General features: G+C 41.4%; 1 long non-coding RNA gene across 1 annotated transcript; it reads right to left on the bottom strand.

The window, feature by feature from the left end:
• Positions 1 to 17,795: 17,795 nt before the first annotated feature.
• LOC120924972 lies at positions 17,796 to 18,823 on the bottom strand. Its single transcript, XR_005746496.1, has 3 exons — positions 18,752 to 18,823; positions 18,055 to 18,255; positions 17,796 to 17,971 (listed from the first exon to the last, which is right to left on the bottom strand). It is a non-coding gene; the product is annotated as an uncharacterized LOC120924972 (long non-coding RNA).
• Between the last annotated feature and the right edge of the window lie 6,085 nt (positions 18,824 to 24,908).

Consider the following 24,908-nt stretch of genomic DNA (forward strand, 5'->3'; position numbering starts at 1 on the left):
CTTTCCTCTTCATTTGTATTTGCCGTCTTTACAGATTTTACTGAGGAGAGTTGAGATATACAGGGCAACCATAAATCCTTGGTACAATTAATTTATGTTATTTATTTCTCCTTTATTTATTTGAATTTTTCCTTTTTGCTACATTTACTGAGTGTTCTCAATGGATCTGGTGTTATCACATGGTTACAGCCTTCCGATAAACATTTCTCTTCATACTTAGCTGAACCCTGCATTTTATTATTTTTCTTGCAGTGGGCACCGGTTTCAGTAATATAGTCCAATCACTGTGACTTACTCTTTGAAGGTATGCTAATCGAATCAATGTAATTTAATATAACAATATTCCATGTTATGTAGACTCAATTTAATACACTATATTATAGGGCCGGGCTGACTTCAGCAGTGATGGACGGGCACTCCCATGGGAGGTTCTAAGCGATAATTCAATCACAACTATTGATTAAGAGCCAGTTCACACTGGGGCGACTCGTCAGGCGACTCAGCCGCCTGACAAGTCGCGTCCCATTCTGTTCAATAGAACCGTTCTAATAGGAGCGAATGCAAGTCGCTCCGACTTAGAAAAAGTTTCTTGTACGACTTTGGGGGCAACTCGGGGCTTTATAGCTGATAATATATGTTTTATGACATTGCATCATCTGCACACCGCTCAGTATACTCTAAGTATAGAGTGTCACATATGTGCCTGTCAATCAAACTCCATACGACTCTGTGCTAAGATCTTCATATTGCTGAACCTAGCAGATATTAATGTATGCCATACAAGGGTCTAAGTCTGGACCGTATGAGGTCACGATGTTCATTTGTAACATATATATAAGCTTTGCTTAAGAAGGCTGGACGCTTACATTTACACCACACACTTACACTAATACATACTCATTCACACCCTCTTTGAAAGACAACACTGACATACTGACATATTGACTAGGAGAACAGCTGAAGCCAGAAGTCTAAGAACGTAATTTCCTGCTTCTTCCTGCTTCACTTTGGAAAATCTCAGAGACAAGATGGCTTGAAGGCAGCACACATGCTTTCATAAAGCTTGCTACATCACTATCGATTCAATTCCATATATTTTCATCTACGCTAAACTGAACTTTATACTATTTTTCATTGTGTTTATGATGCCACCTGTGTGACAATAAACTCACACGTTATTTTCAAATCAACCTGACTATGAATGATCTTCATTCAGATACGCCCTTGAGCTATAAGAATATTAGTTATTAATTTTACATTCTTACACAAGTCGCCTCTGAAGTCGTCTTCAGGACGCCTTGCCGAGTCGCCCCCAAAGTCGTGCCACCCCAGTGTGAACCAGCTCTAACGGGTGCACCAGGCCGCAACTCTGCTCAATTCTCTCCGTTGTTTTTAAACTTCTTAGGAATGACATGTACACAGAGTAGTTCCAAATATGTGAGTATGTACATCATAACAACCAATTGTTGTAAATTATGTTGTTATTAATTCTTTGACATTTTTGTTAATTCATTATCTTATATATTGTAGATCGTTGGCTGATTTTTCCACATACCCCTGAGGAAGGAGAGCTGTCTCTCTGAAACGTTGGGTGAAATCCGAAAAATCATGTCCCATATTCATACATGCATTTGGTTGTAACTCTTTTATTGTACTGTACACATTCCATATATACGTAACCACATTTTATTCTGTGTTTTTTTTGTACATTTATAATAAATTACATTATTTTTTCAAGATTTGCTATAAATTTTGTGCCTTTAAAGTCCAGTCAGGGGATATATTTTTTATTGACCTAAATCCAATAGAACACATTTAGGGCATTACGTTTCCATTTACAGACTGCACCTCAGTTCAGGAGCTCAGTGATGCCCTGGTCCAGATCTGTGAGGAAATACCCTAGGACACCATCTGTTGTCTCATTGGGAGCATGCCCCCACATTGTCAGGCATGCATACAAGCATGTGGGGGCCATTCATACTATTGAGTACCATTTTGAGTTGCTGCAATAGAATTACATCAAAATGGACTAGCTTGCTGCATCATTTTTTCTCTTTGATTTTTGGGGTGTCTTTGAATTCAGCCCTCTGTAGGTTGATAATTTTCATTTCCATCAAACGATGTGGCATTCTTTTTTCGGGTTGTAAAAAACAATGTTTTTTAAAAATGTAATTTAAAACGATCGTGTGTGGGCTTCAGATCATTTTTCGGGTTCTGAAAAACGACAAAAAAAAAAAAATTCGAGCATGCTCTATTTTTTAGTGATGTTTTAAACAATGTTGTTTTTCGGGTTGTAAAAAATGGTTGTGTGTGGGCTTTAACGACGTGAAAAACCCACACATGCTCAGAAGCAAGTTCTGAGAGGAGAGCACTCGTTCTGGTAAAACTACCGTTGTAATGGAGTAAGCACATTCATCATGCTGTAACAGACAGAAAAGCGCAAATCGTCTTTTACAGACACGAAATCGGCAAAAGCAGCCCCAAGGGTGGCGTCATCCGCATGGAACTTCCCCTTTATAGTGCCGTCGTATGTGTTGTACGTCACCGCGCTTTGCTAGAGTATTTTTTTTTAACGATCGTGTGTAGGCAAGGCCGTTTTAATGATGAAGATGAAAAAAACATTGTTTTTTCTAGAGGCTGAAAACTTTGTTTTTTACAACCCGAAAAATTATCGTGTGTACGCGGCATAACACATTACCCAGTCCATCAGTAAATATATCCAGCAAGATATTTTTCCACATTGAGATTTGATGTGTTTTCATTTTGTTTTGAGCAATGTAGTTGTTACAAATGTAAGCAATAGCGCACAGTTTACATCTGTAGTGACTACAGATACTAGTGAGGGTTTGGCCCAAAATTTCAAGCCTGAAAATTGTCAGTATCAAACTTAGTGCCAGGGGTTATCTGTTGTTTATGTTTATATTCTGTCAAATGACATCCAACTAATGTGCATGGATATCCTGTTTTTGCAGTTGCCCAAGTATTTGTGCCTGGCAGTATCTTTGAATTTTTCTAATAACTTGATGATTCATGTCAGCAGAATTTCAAAGCCTTGAGAAATGGCTGTATTATGAAACATCACAGAATGTCATTTTTCTCTTACTCTATTTTTTTTGTATTTCAGTTATCTGTAGTACTGTACTAGAAATTATTCAGCAGCTACACAAAAAGTATTACACAAGTAATGCATATGTGCTCATTCTGTGAGGGCATATCCACAACTTGTGATTTCCCTCCTAATTAGAATTGATGTACTGTAGTGACCTGGATACACAGCATGTAAATTGTGAATTCTGGCTTTGAGTTCTGAACCAACGAAGGACAGTATCCATGACATGAAATTTGTGGATCTGCAGGTAGTAAAACAGCTCTGAAGTAGTAGAACAAGGGGACTTTATAGAACGTTTTTGGATAAATCAATGGTAAAAAGAGGCAATTTCATAGGCTATGAATGTTCAATGTTAATTGCTTCCTCAGAAAAAAGGGACAAAACCTTCCTCCTCCGGCACTCTTAGCTCCTCCTAAATACAGAGCATCTTCACAGCTTTGGGACAAGATCACGTAGAGCTCAGAGTGAAGAGGGTGAAGATTGCAAACAGACATGTTTCCTGAATTGGCAGTCCTTCCATGTAAAGTGTCTTTCCTCATACCTCACAATGACAAGAATGGAAGTGAGGAGAGCTGTTTTAAGCTCCCCGAACCCTTGGGAATGTTGCAGAAGGGAGTTTCTAGGCCCCCCTGTTTGCTCACCTGGTAGCTAATGTTAAATCATTCTGGGGCAGAGGGAAATTCCCCTCCCGCCCCTGCTAAGGGATGGGTTAAAGGTTAACCAATGATAGGTCACAGGGAAGATCACATGGTGCTTAGGAACGTTCCAGAAAGGGGAAAGGTTATTTAAAGGGATCACATCAATTCCTCTGTGACCAGATTTACAGGACCCTTACCTGTGAACTCCCCTCCCCCCTCCCTTGTCGCGGCCTGTAATATTACGTGGTACTCCCTCTTGGTTTTTCGTGTTAAACAAGGGGTGTTATTTCATAAGTCATTAATCCCAACCCGAGTCGTAGTGGCTGGGTTGATGAATGGTTTGGTTTATTTGAATAAATAACTGATGTTTTTGTATCTATATTTACCTATGGTGATATATATGGTAATAAAATATGATTGTTATATTAAATACCAGTAATAAAGGCCTGCGGCCAAGTTTACCCCACCTCAGTTGTTTGTTGGTCATTATTATTATTATTACATAATAATATTTCGGCATACAGTCCCATATATTACTTCCTAGATCATCTTTTCTTCAATAGGTGGGTTCAGCTTTCCATCTCGATGAGGACATTGTTCCATCTCAAGGAGGACATTGTTCTGCCATCCTTGTTCCCTGCTCCTAAGTAGTGTTGCTCACGAATATTCGTATTGCGAATATTCGGCTTGAATATGGCATATTCGAGTATTCGCGATATATTTCGAATTTCGCAATGAATATTCGCAATTCCGAATATTCGCATTTTTTCAATTTTATTTTTAAAACAGATCACATCCTATCGACGTCTAAAAGCATTGCTGGTATGATTAGAGACCCTGGGCCGAGTAGCTAAGCTGAGGCGATCCTTTTATGTTGCCGAATATAAAAAAAAAAAATTGCGAATTTTCGCTAATGCGAATGCGAAAATGATTGCGAATTTTCGATAACTGTGGTAGGAGAACTCTGATTGTCTCTGATGCAAAAGGGGGGGGGGGCTTTGTGTATGTTTCTGTTATGAATATTTGTATGTTTGATATTATTTTTTTTGTGAGAAGGAAAAAATTGCGCATACCTTAAAAAAAGGGGAGAATACAGCAGCAACTCAAAAATGTTATACAACATAAATTAATACAAGACAGAAAATGGAGTCGCTCTACAAGAATAAAAAATATGTCTAGTGACAAGACATGTGGGCAAATTATAAAATAAGCAAGCGCAAATAACTTGTGAAATACACAGTGAAACAAATATATAAAGAAATATAGTCCCAATAGTAGAAAAATAATCTTTCATAAAAATGTCTTTAATATGTGAAGTGAAAAAAAGTCCAAAGCATGCAGCATGAACGTGTTCAATCTTCAAGGTGTTTGATTGACAAACGGCTGTGACAGATGGATAGAGTAAAGAATCACCACCAATGCAAAACACTTTTTATTTTCTATTGTAAAATATCAAGAATATTCTGAGCCAATCAGAGTGCTCCTTCCGCATTTGCCGAATATTCGCAATTATTTTGTATTGTAAAATATCAAGAATATTCTGAGCCAATCAGAGTGCTCCTTCCGCATTTGCCGAATATTCGCAATTATTTTGTATTGTAAAATATCAAGAATATTCTGAGCCAATCAGAGTGCTCCTTCCGCATTTGCGAATATTCGCAATTATTTTGTATTGTAAAATATCAAGAATATTCTGAGCCAATCAGAGTGCTCCTTCCGCATTTGCCGAATATTCGCAATTATTTTGTATTGTAAAATATCACAAATATTCTGAGCCAATCAGAGTGCTCCTACCGCAGTTATCGAAAATTCGCAATTATTTTCGCATTCGCAATAGCGAAAATTCGCAATTATTTCATTTCGATAAAATATCACGAATATTCGAATTTAGCGAATATATCTCGAATATTCGACTATATATTCGAGATATATCGCGAAATCTAATATGGCGTATTCTGCTCAACACTACTCCTAAGCATGCAAATAAAGTCTCTCTGCATTGCCTGGATGTAGTCAGAGCCATTAGAGTGTACCTAAAGCTACTGTTTCCATTATAAAAACAGTTTCCCTGTTTGTTCTTTTCGTGGCACCTCAAAAGGGACTCCCTGCTTCAAAATCCTTTCTTCCTTGTACTGTGGATAAGGAATTTATTTACAAGAGCTTTTGCTCAAAAACAAATACTGTTATGCACTCACTCCACCATAACTGTTATAATATACTGGTTCATTAGTTGCCACCTTCCCTAAACACTCCTCATTACTCTGCATTGCTTGTTTAGCACTCACCCCCAGAAGGGCCACTGGAAATAGATGCATCTCCTTCACCAGTTCAGAAGCTGCCATGCCCAATCACAAGCTCCAAACACATCAACAAACACAGGTTCAGGCTAGGGATTGTCTTTTTTAGAAAATTGTGAAAAACCTTTAATTTGAGATTTTTAAGGCAATTAAAAAAAATATTATTTGAATAAAGAATTATTTTATTTAGCATATTAACATTGTAGAAAAAAGTTAGGATGTGGCTAGTTTGGTGAAGGAGTAAATCTCTTTAAGAGCTGCTGACATTTGATGGTGCTCATCGTCAAAGGGATCTTTATACCTGCTTACCCACTACTCAGTAAGTAACCTTTTCCCCCATCAAGGAGCTACTATTGGGCATTGATAACTTCAAACAAGAGATTTAAATAGACCATATTTTTGGATTAATTTCTTGTATCTTTTTTATAACAGTTTCTATGGTTTTGAGTGCCAGACCTTTGGATTATATTACATCCAGCAGTCCTGTAGAGAATGAAGGGTATTTAATGCGTATTTTCCCCTTTTTTCACAACAATATGAGGAATGCTTCTGCTATATTTCCAATTTCTAATATGTCTTTAAAATGTAAGTTGTTATTCATATGTTTTACAGGTATTCATATTTGTGATGTATATGATAGTCATATGCAATCTTAAATATTGCATTTTTGTTCTTTCTAGAAGTGGCATAATATCCCTGAAGAGGATTGTATTGATTTCATTACTAATCGAAACACATTGGTTAACCTATACTCGTCACCACTGGTGGGAACTACCACTTTATTTTTTCAATATATGTAATGTTTTAACAATTTGTAACTTATATGCAATATGTTGAATTTTCAATAAACTTTTTTCTACAATGTTTAATTGCTTATATGCTAAATAATATAATTCTTTATTAAAATAATATTTTTTTATTGCCTTAAAAATCCTAAATGAGAGATTTGTCACAATTTTCTATGTTTGTTAGGAATGATGGCAATCACATATCCAAATCTCTAAGGCCTTGTACACACGGTCGGACCAAACCAATGTGACTGGTCCGTCAGACCGTTTTCATCGGTTCACCTCTGAAGTGGCCGTACGGCCTGATATGCGTACACACCGTCAGTCCAAAATCCGATCGGGTCAGAATGCGGTGACATCAAACACACGATGTGCTGAATAAAATGAAGTTCAATGCTTCCAAGCATGCGTCGACTTGATTCTGAGCATGCGCGGGTTTTGAACCGATGCTTTTCTGTACTAACCATCGGTTTGGTCCGATCGGGCAGTGGTCCATCGGTTCGGTTTTGAAGCATGTTTTAAAATTTTGGACCGAAGGAAAACAGACCGATGGCCTATACACACGGTCGGTTTGGTCCGATGAAACTGAACTTCGGTTCATTCTCATCGTTTCGGTCCGACCGTGTGTACGGGGCCTGAGTCTCTCCATTTTCGGGATTGTCTTTTTTTAGATTTATTGCAGCAATTGAACAGGAGAGAGGGATGAGAGTGCATGATACTCAAAATGCCAAAATTGGCACAGGAGGACAAGTTATCAAGTACACATCCTTTTGCAGCAGTCTTTTAGTGGAGGTAGAGATGATAGCCAGCTAATCTAATGCCGCGATCATGTGTGGGACCCATCTGACTTTTTTCCATCTGTGTTTATAAATAGAACATGTTTTATTTTTTTCTGATGGAAAAAAAACTATAGGAAATTCCCACGCATGCTCAGAATTAAGTCAACACATGCTCGGAAGCATTGACCTTTTTTTTTTCTCGGCTTCTAGTAGTGTTTTACGTCACCGAGTTTTGGACGAGAAATTCCATCGGATTTTAGGCCATCAGAAATTCCAATCATGTGTACGGGGCATAAGACTCTGTATGAACAGTCTCATTCCTTAAAGCAACCCCTGGCATTAACCATTAAAGAACATGCACAACCTAGAGTCTTAAGCCAATGCCCTACTTACAATGTCCAATGACAGCTGTCATCCACCCGGCTTACATGCGCAACTCTTCAGTCAGAGAGGAGGTCTATCTCCAGCCTTGCTTCCAAAGGTTTTGCCCTCCAGCAGATATCTTATAATCCAAGTTTTCTCAGACTCTCAGCCAAGCAAATGCTAACAACAGCTCTTCAGCACACTGGCTGCCTCCTAGGGTAAGCCACCCCACAAGCCACAAGCTCTCCAAACATTTATCTTCTCCCCACCTTCTGGGCACCCCCTCCCAGGGATTGGCTGAGGTCACATATAAATATTTATATCTCAGTAGCTGACCTTTCTACTTTATTTCTAGAAATGTATTCCAGAGGCAGACAGGGGCAATCAATCCCCAAGCTTAGGGAAACCTTGCCAGACCTAGAAAATAGATTTCTACTTCACTAGCAGAGCCAAAAAATAATAATTTGGCCTGACTAGGACAGGATGCTACACTTGCTACAAAACAAAAGACTCACAGAGTGGGATAGGGTTATAGAGAGGTGCCCCAAGGGGGCGTGTCCTCAAAAGCTTGCCAGTGTCCAATCACCTGAAGGTATGAGCCTATAACTCATGGTATATGAATATGTTGCTTTTTTCCTGCACTGTACTCCAAGATATGGAATTTATTAGCGGTAATATCCCTGTTTGCAGGCATCCTAACCACTTACCTATGTTTTAATTAAACAATTCAGTGTGAATTAATGGATATGATTTTTACTTTGTTTCACATGGGCACATTTTATATAAATCAATGTACATGACATGGTGTTATTACTTGAAAAAATTATTGGATGCCCGGATCAGCCATTACCTTCTAATAGATTAAACTATAATTTACAAAAATTGATTAATCTTTCATCTAGGTTATTAACCAAAAAGATGCAGTCCTAGCGCCCCTAAAAATCGCATACAACAAAAAAGGGGGAAGAGAGTTCTCCCAAGAGGACCAAGCAAAGGACACTGTGATTGATTTAATTGAATTATTGAATAGATAGAAAAATACCACACTACAATTTAATGAAAAACGAGACTGATTACATAGCTCACAGACAAATTTAAAAAGACAACATTGTCATTGATTAAAATGGGGGAGTTCCCACCTGCGCATCCATCACACATTCAATGACCACATACATACACTCACACTGACCAATAGTTAACTACAGAAACTTGGTGGTATATATAGAACTCCTTCCTGAGTTAGACCGGGATAATAGTAAACCCAGTTCTGGTAACTATTGAGGTTATTGGGTCAGATTGGGTCAGATGGCTCATTTGAATGTAGGTGGTGTGGAGCAAATTACTTGGTGCACAGCTGTCCTGGAATCATGTATAGGGTAGTAGATGGTAGTCCACAGCGGGTAAATAATGGATCCCTCCTTATTAACAGATTCCACCTATCACAAGCAGAGGGGGTGGTTGGCTGATGTTTGAGAAACGGACTTAAACACACAGTCATTCGATACAATAGTGGCATGGATACATCTCCATCAGGGGCAGACAGGGGAGGCAACATGGGAAGGAAACATCATTGCTGTTGCATAGTTGAATAGAGATACTCTCACCAGATCCTGTTTGTTCACCACTTCCATGTGCCTCTACCCATTAATCCAGATTTGAGCTGTGCTCAGTGTGTACCAGAGTCCAGATACCTGGAGGATTTCCTGCCGTGTATGAGATGCCATTCACACAGACTGGCGGTTTCGACCACAGAAAGCCGCCGTTCAGCCACCAACACTGTGCTTTTCTCGTGCAGCAAACGAACGATCCCCCGTTCGACGTACTGACGTCACCCTGACGCATTTCACTAGCCAATCATGGCTAGTTTCCTCAGAGCTAGAAGGTGTTGAGCGGGTGTATTTAAATCCATATATTTTCAGGATGCAATATCTGTAACTGGCCACCGGGTGTCATCCACACAACCTTCCTCGCTTGACATTCAGCATAGGAATCACTGAGTGCATAGGCATATTTTAGTTTCAACCGACGCAAACAAAAATATGTGTATCAAACACTTTTAGGACAAGAAAACTAGGAAACAAAGATTTAAAAAATCACATATCATAATTCTCTGGTTAGTTGATGGACATTATCTTCCTAGAAAAGATTGTAAATTAAAATACATGTATCAAAGATGACACTTTTAGGACACAAAAAACAAGAAACAAAGAAACAAAAAATCACATATCCTAATTCTCTGATCAATTGATGGACATTACGGGCCAGATTCAGGTAGATCGGGCATCTTTGTTCCGGCGTAGCGCATCTCATATGCGCTACGCCGATGTATCCCAGAGAGGCAAGCAGAGTATTCACAAAGCACTCGCTCCTTACGTTGCGCCAGCGTAACGTAAATTATCCAGCGTAAGCCCGCCAAATTCAAAGTAGGTGGACGGTGGGAGTGATCCATTATGAACCATGACTCCATGCATATGATGGCCTGAACGAACGGCGCATGCGCGCGCCTTATGTAAACGGCGTATACTACTGCGACGGGTGCAAGTACGTTCGTAAATAGGCGTATCTCGGTCATTTGCATATTCGACGCGTAAATCAATGGAAGAGCCCCTTGCAGCCAGCGTAAATATGCGCCCAGGCTCCGACAGCATAGGAAACTTACGTCGGTCGGATGAAGCCACATTTCAGGCGTATCTTGCATTAAGAATCAGGCGCATAGATACGACGGCGCATCTGTGCACTTACGTGGCGTATCTAAAGATACGTCAGCGTAAGTGTTACCTGAATCTGGGCCATATCTCTCTAGAAAAGGTTGTTTTTTTGAAGGAATTCTTGTTCACATCTCAGAGCTTTTTGTTTCACCCTTTTGAGGGGCTGATGAGAGTACTACTTCTCCCTGAAGCGTTTATACATATCATCTGCTTCTTCTTAAAAGTGTTGGTCTTCAGAACAGTTCCTCCTGATTCTTAGGAACTGATCGGTTGGTATTCTATTGATAAGTGACTTTGGGTGGTGACTCTAAACCAACAACAGGGTATTTGCTGCTGTCTCTTTATGGTAGGTTCGTGTTGCTATCCCATTGTTGACCTTAGTTCGTTGCAAATCCAGGATGGGAAGTGTTTCCCCATGATATGAATAGGTCAGTCGGATATTTCTATCGTCAGTATTAAGTTGTGACAAAAAGTCCATAGGTTTCTCGACTGTACCCCTCCAAATCATGAGAACATCATCGATATACCTCAGTCACAGGTGACAGTGGCTGAGGTACATCAAGAATTTAAACACCACCTCCTCATCCCATAGGCCCAGGTGGAGACATGTCAAGTATCAATTTTTCCGCAACTGTGTGACAGGGGCGTCAATTTTCATTTTTTTTTACAGCAAGGCCAATTCTTGCTTTCATCAAGAGTACCTCTAGAAGGTTAAAGGGTTATGGCACCACCAACACCCAAAGAACAATTTTTCTGCAACTGTGTAACAGGGGCATCAAATATTTATTTATTTTTTACAGCAGGGCCAATTCTTGCTTTCATCAAGAGTACCTCTATAAGGTTGAGGGGGGAAGGCACCACCAACACCCAAAGACAAATTTTTCCGCAACTGTGTGACAGGAGCATCAAATTGTTTTTTTATAGCAAGGCCAGTTCTTGCTTTCATTAAAAATACCTCTAGAAGGTTAAGGGGTGAAGTTCCGCTTACTATGCACTGTTTGATGTTCCTCTTTTCCTGGGTTAGAGGTGGGGGTGCATCATGGGTACTACATCACACGTGAGTGCGTGCATTTCCAGACAGTAGTTTCGGGACTGTAGGGGTGGGAGATTCAATTCTTCCCTATTGAGGGGAGGAAGTAAACGGGAGACACGCCTATCATGAGCGACCCCCGCAATGATAGCCTATTCAGTAAGGTCACGGGCAAGGTGACATATATGGCTAGGACATCCCATGGGGGAGGGCAGGCTCTGGGTTGGACGCTAAAAACACCAGGGATCCTGTGCCACTACATTCCAGACTTGCCCTAGTGGCTGCATGCGATGGTGACCCAGGATGGAGTAAAAAAGACCCGAGCTGCCCTCCTGAGGAACGACCTGGACATCACCACCACACTATAGCTGTGAGGTCCCTGGGGGACACACGCTCACACTCACACCGGTTTCTTGTTCCCGCAAAATTGGTTTTGATTGTTATTTCATGTTCACACATGTTGCACTATATATGTTCTGTTTGCATGCTGATCTGATACGCTGTCCGATTATGTTACTGGGGTGTGTAAACCATCCTGTTTAGCCACTCCCACATAGGTTACATGCTCAATCTCCAGCCGTTGACTGGCGAAAGTCTTGGCAAAACTTGCCACGCTTATAGTTGCTCTAGGCTGCTGTGCCTTGCTACAGCCATCTGGTTCTTTTATACTTTCTGATTTACTCCACAGTTCTTTCAGCTCTCTTGCACTTCTGACTTTGTCTCCATCTTGTATTGACTGATCTCACTTTCTTTCTTCTCTTCATCTTTTTCTCTATACTACTCGCTGTACAGTTTTAAGGGATATAGCGAAAAGGAAAGGGGGAGATCCTAGTGCTTTTTGACACTTACGTATTTATTGGTATATTTGATCACTTGTTATGTGAGCCAAATGCAATATGTATCCTGCTGCCGACCATTAAGTATTGAGATGACGTACAATGTTTACAGTATTACCACCAGGGCTTTTTTTCAGGGGGAACTTGGGGGAACTCAGTTCCACTACCTCTGGCTCAGACCCTTTGGTGCCTGCTCACCACAATCACTTGTAAACACAGAAGTCTGGTTTCTGTGTTTACAAGTGACAGTTCTGCACTCTGTGTGTAACCCCCCTGAACTCTGCACTCTGTATGTAATGCAATCCTGGTATTTAATGCCCCTTTAAGACCCTTCTACTGTTTGTCAAATCTGAACTGGGTTGTGGTTGAGTTCCTGCACCTATTTTCTGAGAAAAAAAGCTCTGATTACCACTCACTATTTCAAGTGTCTGTAATATTCATGATGTCTTTTGCATTGGTTGTAATGTTGGGATCTTTCCCTTTGTTGGTGTTCAATAAAATTTACATTTGAAAAAATAAATAAATAACTTATTTTATATAAGCATTACATTATGTTGTTTATCAGTACCAAGATAGTCCACCATACTCAATTGGGCGGAAATTGTTTGTAGGGTTAGCCTCAGCAACTTCCCTTATAGTCCCACCCTCCCCTCTTTCACTGTAGGGGATCTGATGGCACTGTGGGGACACTGAGGGTACTACAGGGACATTGATGGCACTGTGATAGCACTGTAGGGACACTGATGGCACAGTAAGGACACTGATGGCACTGTAGGGACACTGATGGCACTGTAGGGACACAGATGACACTGTGGGGACACTAATGGCACTGTGATAGCACTTCAGGGACACTGATGGCACTGTGGAGACACTGATGGCACTGTGATGGCACTGCAGGGACACTGATGGAACTGCAGAGACACTGATGGCACTGTGAAGACACTGATGGCACTGTGAAGACACTGATGGCACTGTGATGGCACTGCCGGGACACTGATGGCACTGTGTGGACACTGATGGCACTGTGGGTACACTAATGGCACTGCAGGGAAACTGATGGAACTGTGATTGCACTGTGATTCTCTCTCCTCTCATCACATCGATACAGCATGTGAGAAAAGGAGAAAGAAACACTGCAGCAGCTTGAGCTCAACCAGGCATGATCCTGGTTTGTTGACAAAGTGATCGCTCCATCATTGGACAGATTGATCACATGTTAAAGGGCCGCCGTTCGGGTCCAAACTTTTTCAATGTTCGAGAGTTCTGACGCAAACTGAACCAGGGGGTGTTTGGCCCATCTCTAAAAGTTACATTAGGTAGTGCCTGACTGGCTGGGACTGACAAGTTAATTAATCAGATGGTCACTTACAAGTTGACTGGTGTTGTTGGATGGACACAGACAACTTTATTAAATTATTTTTATCATGCTTCCTTACCAACCATGCTATATGTGTCATATGCATAATGTGTGAAAATGTTGGGTAGACAATTCTTTACTGAATGGAATGCCAAACAGTTTGTAGACGGGTGCAACCTGGCCTTCATTTGGTAGGTGGTGCTGTTCCGCTATACCAATGGAATGGGATCTTTTGTGGGAAATTATTCCTTGAGAGATTTTGTAGTTGTTAAAAAAAATTGCAGCTGTCTGATTGGATGCTGCAACTTCTAATGACCTCTGGCAGCCTTCTTGATGTTGGACAGCGACCACGTTTGTCAGGGAGAACTATTTTTGCAAGGAGAGGTTGCTGAATGAGAAGGGTTTGTGAACCACAGGCATTCCAGCACTGGACCAGCAACTGATCTCTTAATCAGCATAGAGTGCCGCTACCTTATACAGTACCTTATGACTTATGCAATTCACCATACCCCCAACATAAGCTGGATTCTGGTAAAAAAGGCTAAATCTGGAAAATTGTCACTCTGCAATACTGTGCCATTACCAAGTGATATAACCGCGTAATACTATTCCATTGCCCAGTAACACATTGCTGCAATACTGTGCCATTGCCAACTAACACAATGCTGCGATACTGTATCATTACTGAGTAATATACGGCTGCAATACTCAGGCCTCGTACACACGACCGAGTTTCTCGGCAAAAACCAGCAAGAAACTTGCTGGGAGATATTTTTTTGCAGAGGAAACGGGTCGTGTGTACATTTTTGTCGAGGAAACTGTAGAGAAACTCGACGAGCCAAAAAGAGAGCATGTTCTCTATTTCCTTGACGGGAATGGAGAAAATTGGCTTGTCGAGTTTCTCGACGGCTTCACAAGGAACTCAACGAGGAAAATGATGTGTTTCGCCCGTCGAGTTCCTCGGTCGTGTGTACGAGGCCTCAGCCTTTGCTAATTGGTGAATTGCAACTGTGTGAACATTCTACAGCTTGTTACTTGAATAACAGTGCCTATAGCTACTCTCTGCAATTACCTCTGTTAACCTAATTACCATATACAACATCTCCGACTGTGTGTGTATGATCTCTCCCTGGTTGGGTACCACAACCCAAGGCCCCAGTTACCTAACCATTGAGTAACATGGGGTAACAAGTGGTCAACCTTCACTGGGGAGGGGGCGTGACCGGATGCAGGTGGATGGAGAGAGGTGTGCAGCGTGAGGTGTGGATGTGAGGTGTGGTGAGATGTGAGAAGCCTCCCCTGCCCTCCCTACCCCAAGTATTGGAACATGCCGTTTAATCCCCTGCCTGCTTGCTCTGCTCGTTTGTCTCAACTGCCTAAACGCTGTAGCTGAGGAAGAAATCGTACCTGCGGCGGGGGGGGGGGGGGGTTGGTGCTGGACAGGGATGCCCCCGTGTCTCCTTGAGCCCTTGTAGATTGGAGAGTTTGGAGAGTTTCCCCTGGAGGTCTGTGGAGGTCCGTTTGCAGACCTGAGGCGAGAGCCTGCGATTGGAGGACGGCGGTCAGCTGCTGGGAACATGTGACCGGCCCGGCGAATCACCGCTCACTCAAGCCGGGGAGCTGGCGCTGGCATCCACTGAAGGAGCCTCCGTGTCTCCCACTGACGCCCTGGAGATCGTGCTTGAGTTCCCTTGGAAGCCTGAGGAGCTGGATCGGTGAGTTTCCCTCATAGACCCTGCATTACATCTCTGACATTGGACATTGAAAGTTGCTGGAGATACTTGTGATATCTGGCTCGGTGAGTTTCCTCATAGACCCTGCATTACATCTCTGACATTGGACATTGAAAGCTGCTGGAGATACTTGGGATTGCCTTTTACATCTGTTAACAGTCTTTTCTTTCTTTTTCTTCCTAATGTATCAAAGCCATTGTTTCTAATCAGGGCTGGTGCTTGACCAGGGGTGAGCAACCTTTTGAGCATAGTGTGCCAAAAAAAAAAAAAAAAATGTTTTCAAAGAGTGTGCCGCACTAAATCTTGGTATAGGAAGAGGACGTGGATAAGAGTTAAAATTAGTGCTCGAGAGAGCAGAGGAGCAAGAGTGTTGCAGTAAATTGAGGATGACATCCATAATTGTGTAACCTGCTCAATGGAGGTGAGCCTGGGACAAGAAAGTAATATCGCAGTATATAATATACAATATAGGCGTATCAACAACGTTATCTCCGACTCATGTGGAAAAGGATAGGGATAAAGGAAAGTTGTACTCGCTCCAGTGACTTGGTGAATAATATCTTTATTATTTCCCCCTTGATTATCATTGGATAATCGGAATTGAGACTCCCCCCTCCCTTTTTTCTTCTCTCTCAAGCTTAAATCTTCATTGAGTTACTGATTTATTAACACAACTGTAGCCCCGTAGTGGGGGAGGCAAGTCGCTTCCCGCACGTATTTTTGTCTTTCCTAATATGTCCAAAGGTCAGGTGGGAGCCCCAACTACACGGTCTGCAAAAAGCCAGGCAAGCGCATTAGCCTTCTCAGCAATATCTGCAACAGCTGTAGTAAAACTTGATCGCTTTGCTCGAACCTCCTTGTCACCATCTAAGGCGGCCCAATTGCAGATTGCGCAAGCAGGAGCACCCTCGGACCGGAGAAGTAGGGGCGCGACGACGATTAAATCAATAGTTGCACCCCTTACAAAAACTGCAAATACTAAAGGGGTTGGGGGAGGAAAAGAATACACGGAAAACGCAGTAAGGAACACAGCTGTAAAATCAGCCAGTTTACCCAAAAAGACTATGGAAGGGGGCATAACAGGCAGCGAGGGGGAACCCACCTTGAGAGATCTCCTGCAGGCCATTAACTCCTGCAGGGATTCAATAACAGGCCTAGAGACCCAATTGAAAGGTATCAGAGAGGACCTATGTTCAATGGGTGACAAGTTGACTAAGACCATGGAAAGAACATCTATACTAGAGGAAAGACTAAGTACAGTTGAGGATGATTTATTCCCGCTTAAACAGGAAATTGCAGGGTTAAAGAAACAAATGGACATACAGGGGGAGAAGATTGACGACCTGGAAAATAGAAGCCGCAGAAATAATGTTAGAATTATTGGCATACCGGAGCGGAGCGAGGGAGCTAACCCCATTGCCTTTCTTGAGGACTGGCTTAGAGAGACTTTTGGTGCCACATCTTTTTCATCCTTTTTCGGCATTGAACGTGCCCACCGGGTTCCCTTTAAGCCACGTTTACCAAGTGAGCGCCCTAGACCACTCCTTGTCAAAATATTTAACTATAACGACAAAGTCACTCTACTGCGGAAGGCTAGAGAAAAAGGGGAGATTCTATATAAAGGGGTTAAAGTCTCACTGTATCAGGATTTCTCTCCCGATCTGCAGAGGCGCAGAGCTGAATTTATTTCAATTAAGCGAACTCTTCAAAAACACGGACTTACTTATGCCTTGCTTTATCCAGCCCGCCTGCGAGTCTCTGCATTGGGTGGAACCTTTTTTTTTGACTCACCGGCAAGTACTGCGAAGTGGCTTGAGGACAATAAGAAAGACCTATGACCCACAGCGAGGAGGTGAAGTGGAGGAAGAAGGAGAGAGAGAAAGAAAGGAACTAGGACTTTTTTGTAAAAGAAAAAAAAAAAAGAAATTTTTTTTTTTTCCCTTTCTTTTTTTTTTTTCTTTCTTCTCCTCGGTTACTTAATGCACTTTTAAGTATGTACAGAACACAGGGAATCATTTTTTTTTTAACATAATTATAAGTACTTAAATTTCACAAAATCGTGTAGAAAAAGGAATTTACCCCACGGGGCTTTGGACAGCAAAGGTATAAAATGTAACAAATGTAATATAATAAAACATGGTTTATTTAAAGGTTGTCAATAACATACATTTTAAATGCAATAACAATTAAAAGAAAACCCTTTACGGATCTGGTGATACAATACATATTCCACAATATTGGACAAATGTATACAACATTGCTTTATGCTGTGTGATGTGCGTTCCCCGACGCATTTCGACCTCTAAGTGGTCTCTTCAGGGGGATGGTTGATTCTACAAAAATATACATAACATAAATTTGCGATCAAAAAAGTATAAATATAAATCACATAAATTGACCCAAGAATAAGGTTTACCGTTAACGAATGAAGTGGGTTTTGTAATGACCAGAGATGTGCAGAGCCGTTAGAAAATCCGAAGGGAGCGCCACCCACAACCCCATGGGGGAGAGAGGGAAACCAAAACAGACCCCAGGGGGGTTGCAAGGAGCCGCACAGTGGACACCCTCCGAGGATCAGGGGAGCCGGTGCCTGCAGAGTGCCCCCAATGGGTTAGCCCTGTGTAATTGAAGAGAATTAGGAATATTAAATCATAGCATATTGTGCTAAAGTGTAGGATTATCTGTGGGTAAGGCATGTATATAAAAAAGAGGGACTGGCAGCAGGTTTGTAATCTTATCTGAATTAGATCTACTCATTGATGACCCGCAGGGGTAACTAGTCAATGAATAATGGTCAGGAATTGATGTGTATATTAAGGTACTTAATATAAAAATAGTATAAGAGTGCTCCATTGGCAGACAAAAGTGATTAAGAGACTTTATTAGTCTGGTAAAGAGTGCATGTCCATGGGTGGGGATGTGTGAGACACATTACAATGTGTATGTTATGTGGACCATCAAAGAATATGTGAATACATATGGTGATAGTAAAAATGTTGGAAGTATGTGAAAAAAATAAATAAATAAATAAATCAAACAAGAAAACAAAAAGAAGGGGGGAGTGAAAGTTGAAAAATCAACATAGGAGTGTACTAATAAAAGGGTGCTGTTACCTGATAAGGGATTAAATGGATATGAGTAGGTAAATTGTGGGCTTGTAGAGCTTGTTGTTGAGTATTCAGATCACATACTTCCAACATTTTTACTATCACCATATGTATTCACATATTCTTTGATGGAGGGTGTCCACTGGGCTCCTTGCAACCCCCCTGGGGTCTGTTTTGGTTTCCCTCTCTCCCCCATGGGGTTGTGGGTGGCGCTCCCTTCGGATTTTCTAACGGCTCTGCACATCTCTGGTCATTACAAAACCCACTTCATTCGTTAACGGTAAACCTTATTCTTGGGTCAATTTATGTGATTTATATTTATACTTTTTTGATCGCAAATTTATGTTATGTATATTTTTGTAGAATCAACCATCCCCCTGAAGAGACCACTTAGAGGTCGAAATGCGTCGGGGAACGCACATCACACAGCATAAAGCAATGTTGTATACATTTGTCCAATATTGTGGAATATGTATTGTATCACCAGATCCGTAAAGGCTTTTCTTTTAATTGTTATTGCATTTAAAATGTATGTTATTGACAACCTTAAAATAAACCATGTTTTATTATATTACATTTGTTACATTTTATACCTTTGCTGTCCAAAGCCCCGTGGGGTAAATTCCTTTTTCTACACGATTCAATCTTGGGGTTCGCAGCATTCTTGTCTCTTCGCTTATGTGTCTTTCCTCAGCCAACATAAATTTCACAAAATGGGACGAGGAGAGGAGAGAAAGTAAGAGGCACTGAAATAATGTTAGAGGGGGGGGATGGGGCGGGGGGGAGGGGAGGACAGTATGGGTGTGGTTTGTATAGGGAGGTATGGTAGTTGGGAGGTCCCAACAATGGTGTGGAGTGTGGAGGTCACAGGAAGAGCCCCTAGGGGAGGCCCAGGAGGGCCAAGGGAGGGAGGGGGGTGTAGCGGGGGGGGGGGGGGGGGTGGGAAAAGAGGGAGGGATGTATCAGGGAGAGAGGGGGGGGTGAAATGGTTGGGTTTCACACCACTATTAATTGTTTGTTGACACTACGCACAATTGTAATTTTCCTATTTAGATTGTTTTTATTATTTTTCTGCTTTAAGGTATGGTGAAATGGGTAATTATACCCTCATTTTTTCCTTTTTTTTTAAAAAAAGCAATGCCCCGGGGAGGTTTCTTATATAGCAACACATTATTCTTGGAAGAACGTGTTTTTCCTGGCCCCTTTTTTTTTCAGTATATACAAAAAAAATTTTTGTTGATTGTCGTGCATTTTTTTTTTTTTTTTTTGGCCTTCTCTACTCTTCTTTTACTACTGGGACCTTTTTTCTTTTTCTCTTCTAAGAGAGCAATTATTTTGGATATGTTGGGGGGAGGAGGTGTCGGTCTGCTCTGTTTGCAGGAGACACACTTAACTGCAAGTACAGCTACACAGTTGAGCGGCTCAAAATTCCAGGCCATTTACCACTCGTATCACTCATCCTATTCTAGGGGAGTAAGCATACTGGTGGGGAAGGGATTGGTATTCTCCTGTAGAGAGAGCAGGGTAGACGACCAGGGAAGGTTTGTTTTTTTATTCTGCCTAATTGAAAATAAACCATTTGTGATAGCTAGCGTTTATATTCCCCCCCCCCATTTAAATTTGAAGTCCTGCATAAATTGATTGAGTTTACATTGGACAAACCAGGAACACCGATAGTTATTATAGGCGATTTTAATGAAGTCTTAGATAGGACCCAGGATAGGTTCCCACCAGGAAATAGACCTAAAACAAAAGGAGAAAACCGACTAGCGCTATTTTTGGATGAAGTAGGGCTATGTGATATTTGGCGTATGCGTTATCCGCAGGAACGTCAATACTCCTGTTTTTCGAAGACTCACCACACTTTATCTAGAATAGACATGGCGTTGGGTAATGAGGAGGCAGCATCACTAGTAATAAATATAGAACATGGCCCACGAGGAGTCTCTGATCACTCGCCGATTGAGCTGACAATAAAAACTAGGGGTAAATGGTACCCAAGAGAATGGAAAATCAGCCCTCACTGGCTCGAACTAATGAGTGATCACAGTATGGTGATATCGGCTCTTAAAGAATTTATCCAGATAAATGAGGGAACTGCATCAATGGGGGTGGTATGGGACTCCCTAAAAGCCTACCTCCGAGGCCTCCTGATCCAAAAGATAGCAGGGATTAAGAGGAAGAACAGATAGGGAGAGAGTGAGACAAGGAATCAGTTGCTACAGGCAGAGAAGAGATACATTGCTCTCATAGCTTAAAAGAGTGGCTAGAAAAACAACAAATATACAAAATGATTATATTAAAAAGAACAGAGGGAAAACGAATTTTCCAGAAACAGAATCAGTTTGGAGAGGGAGAGCGAGTTGGGCGTTTATTATCTCTGCTTATTAGAACCAATGCCCCCCCCCTCCACTGTTACAGCAGTTAATTTATCAAACGGTGAAACCTCCTTTGATAAAACCGTGATAATAAATACCTTTAGAGAATTCTTTGTATCCCTTTATAGCTCCAAGAGAAGGGATGGGACTGAAGTACTGGAAACATTTTTCCAGGGACTGCCCATCCCGACTCTATCGGAGGAAGAAAACATTAACATGGAGACGCCAATTACTCTAGGAGAATTAAAACATGCAGTGGCGGGGATGTCAACTCAAAAGTCACCAGGTCCAGACGGGATGCCCGTAGAGATCTATAAAAGATATGGGGATATCCTGCTACCAGAACTCCTAAAGACACTAAATTGGGCATTGACCCAGGGAATACTTCCCACCTCTATGACAGAAGCTACCATCATTGTTTTGCATAAGGAGGGGAAGGATCCAAGAGAGGCTTCATGGTATCGCCCTATCTCACTCCTATGTACAGATGCCAAGATCTTGGCCAAAGTGCTAGCCACACGCCTTAACCGGTATATCCAAGCGCTTATACATCCTGACCAATCCGGCTTTATTCCCAATAGGTCAACCAGTGCCAACATCAGGAGAGTGTTCCTGAATATGCAAATTCCAACAGAAGGTGAGGGCTCTAGAGCCATCTTAGCCCTGGATGCTGCCAAGGCTTTTGACAGCCTGGAATGGGATTACCTATGGAAGGTTCTAGAGAAATTCGGGTTTGGTCCCAGGTTTATGAGTTGGGTGAAGTTGTTATACAATCAGCCAAGAGCAAAAACTAAAATTAACAACGAATTTTCAGAAATTTTTCAACTAGAGAGAGGAACAAGACAGGGTTGTCCCCTTTCTCCCTTACTGTTCGCTTTGGCGATGGAACCATTAGCTATTAAAATCAGGAAAACTAAAGATATACAAGGGTTCCATAGACAGACTATAGAGGATAAGATCGCACTGTTTGCGGACGATGTCCTCTTCTTTTTGGGAGACGTTGAAACCTCGCTAAAAAATGTGATCAAAGTAGTGGGCGAGTTTGGGTTATGCTCCGGGCTGGTCATTAATTGGGAAAAGTCAGCACTACTGCCAATTGACTCCCTCGGTGCCCAGATACCCCATGGAATCCCTCAGCTAAAAGTTGTAGCTATGATGAAATATCTTGGGATATGGATCACGAGGGACATTAATAGCTTTGTACAGAATAACTTAATTCCTCTTTTGTCTAAATGGGAACATAAAAGAGACGCCTGGTGTAGAGTACCATTATCTATAGCGGGACTATGTAACCTGATAAAGATGCTATGGTTACCCCAGTTACTCTATATCCTCCATAACTCCCCAGTCTGGATAGCTCAAAAATGGTTCAAAAAGATAGAATCCCTCTTCAGAGAGTTAATTTGGAAGAAGGGACAAGCTAGGATTTGTCTCCAGACCATGCAGTTACCAGCTAAAGAGAGGGGAATGGCAGTACCTCACCCGAAAACATACTTTATAGCCTCACAGCTACAACAACTTGCGAATTGCGGACTGGAGGGAGGTGGACATTCTGGTAGATTGATGCTAACAGGAGCACCACATAGGACAATAGTAGAGGCACTTGAGGCTGGTTCGTTTGTCCATAGATGTCCAACTATAAAACTTAGCCTTAAAGTGTGGCAAACAACAAAAGCATTGATGGGCTACAAGGGAATAACAACATTTGCCCCTCTCTGGTGTAACCAAAACTTAAGAGAATTAAAAGACATCGAGAGATGTAAAGAATGGGAGAGACAAGGGTTAAGCCGTTTAAACCAACTGTACAATGGAGAACAGATGAAATCCTTCGCAGACCTGCGACAGGAATTTAATATAACAAATAAAACATTTTATAGATACCTACAGATACGACATGCTATCCAAGCTCAGTTTGGGTCACAACCCATTGTATGGTCCTCGGCCCCCACCCTCCTGAAAATAACCTCTCCAAAAACAACCAAAGGCCTGATATCTGAGTTGTACTCTAGATTAGGAGCTAAAACAATAAGTAGGGCAGGCCCCACTAAGAGCAGGACAGGATGGGAGAAAGACTTAGGTCAAATGACCACGGAACAGTGGAGTACGATCCTGAGGAGGGGGGTATTGGTCTCGATCTCCCCATCTCAGAAAGTATCACACTTGTTTCTCTTGCATAGAGTATATTATACCCCCAGGAGAATGTTTAATCTCGGTTGGAGAAGTACTGACGAATGCCCAAGGTGCAGAGCGACAGGCAATCTTATCCACATGATGTGGAAATGCCCAAAGCTATTCAGATACTGGGAGGAGGTGGTCACCATAATAAATAAAACTTTTAAAATTAAGCTAGAAGCTGAGTCTAAGACATGCTTGTTAGGCAGCATAGAGGAGAATAGAGTGCCAGCCAGCTCCCTTGAAGTGGTACTGAGATGCCTTTTCCAGGCAAGGAAGTTAATTGCGTTAAGGTGGCAGGCCCAGATGCCACCCACTGTCAAGTCTTGGGTTGAAACTATTAACACAATGATTTGGAGTGAGAGAGTGACACTTACCCGACAGGGGAATTATAGTAAGTTTGTGAGGATGTGGAAACCCTGGCTAGACGAAACAGGATGTTCTATATAGTAATCGCCATTCAAATTTAATAAATATTTTAACCCGCTATCGGGTATTCCTTTATGGGGAAGATGTACTTAACGTAGTACATTAACTTCAAAAACTGGCTTACGGTGTGATGGGAGGGTGGGAGGGCGGGTGAGGGTTTGTGGGGTGGGGGAGGGGGAGGGGAGGCGAGGTATGACAGTTTAGAAATAAGGTTTTTTTCACTCATTCACAATGTCATAAAGAACGAGGGTAGGAAAAGACAAGGGGAAAATAGGGGAAAAAATGTATGCTTGTGTATTGTTTATAACACGTACGATGATGTAACACTTTTTATATTTTTTTATACGCAAACAACAATAAAAAAAAACACTGAAATTAAAAAAAAAACATGGGGTAACATTGAGTTACATGGGGTAACATGATCCTGGATTATGTTGTGCACACATTGATACATTAATTGGTGATGCTGGATAAATGCTAATAGATTGCGTTGCACATTGATGGGTGACTTTGGGCAACACCAACTACTTACTAGTGTTGAGCAGAATATGCCATATTCGATTTCGCGATATATCTCGAATATATATTCGAATATTCGAGATATATTCGCTAAATTCGAATATTCGTGATATTTTATCGAAATTAAATGATTGCGATTTTTCGCTATTGCGAATGCGAAAATAATTGCGATTTTTTGATAACTGCGGTAGGAGCACTCTGATTGGCTCAGAATATTCGTGATATTTTATCGAAATATCGCAACATGCGAATGCGATATTTATTGCGCAATTTCGAGAAATGCTGGAGGAGCGCTCTCATTGGCTCAGAATATTCGTGATATTTTATCGAAATATCGCAACATGCGAATGCGATATTTACTGCGCAATTTCGACAAATGCTGTAGGAGCACTCTGATTGGCTCAGAATATTCGTGATATTTTACAATACAAAATAATTGCGAATATTCGGCAAATGCGGAAGGAGCACTCTGATTGGCTCAGAATATTCTTGATATTTTACAATACAAAATAATTGCGAATATTCGGCAAATGCAGAAGGAGCACTCTGATTGGCTCAGAATATTCTTGATATTTTACAATAGAAAATAAAAAGTGTTTTGCATTGGTGGTGATTCTTTACTCTATCCATCTGTCACAGCCGTTTGTCAATCAAACACCTTGAAG

Source organism: Rana temporaria, chromosome 1 (assembly GCF_905171775.1).
Source record: "Rana temporaria chromosome 1, aRanTem1.1, whole genome shotgun sequence".
Classification (NCBI taxonomy): Eukaryota; Metazoa; Chordata; class Amphibia; order Anura; family Ranidae; genus Rana; species Rana temporaria.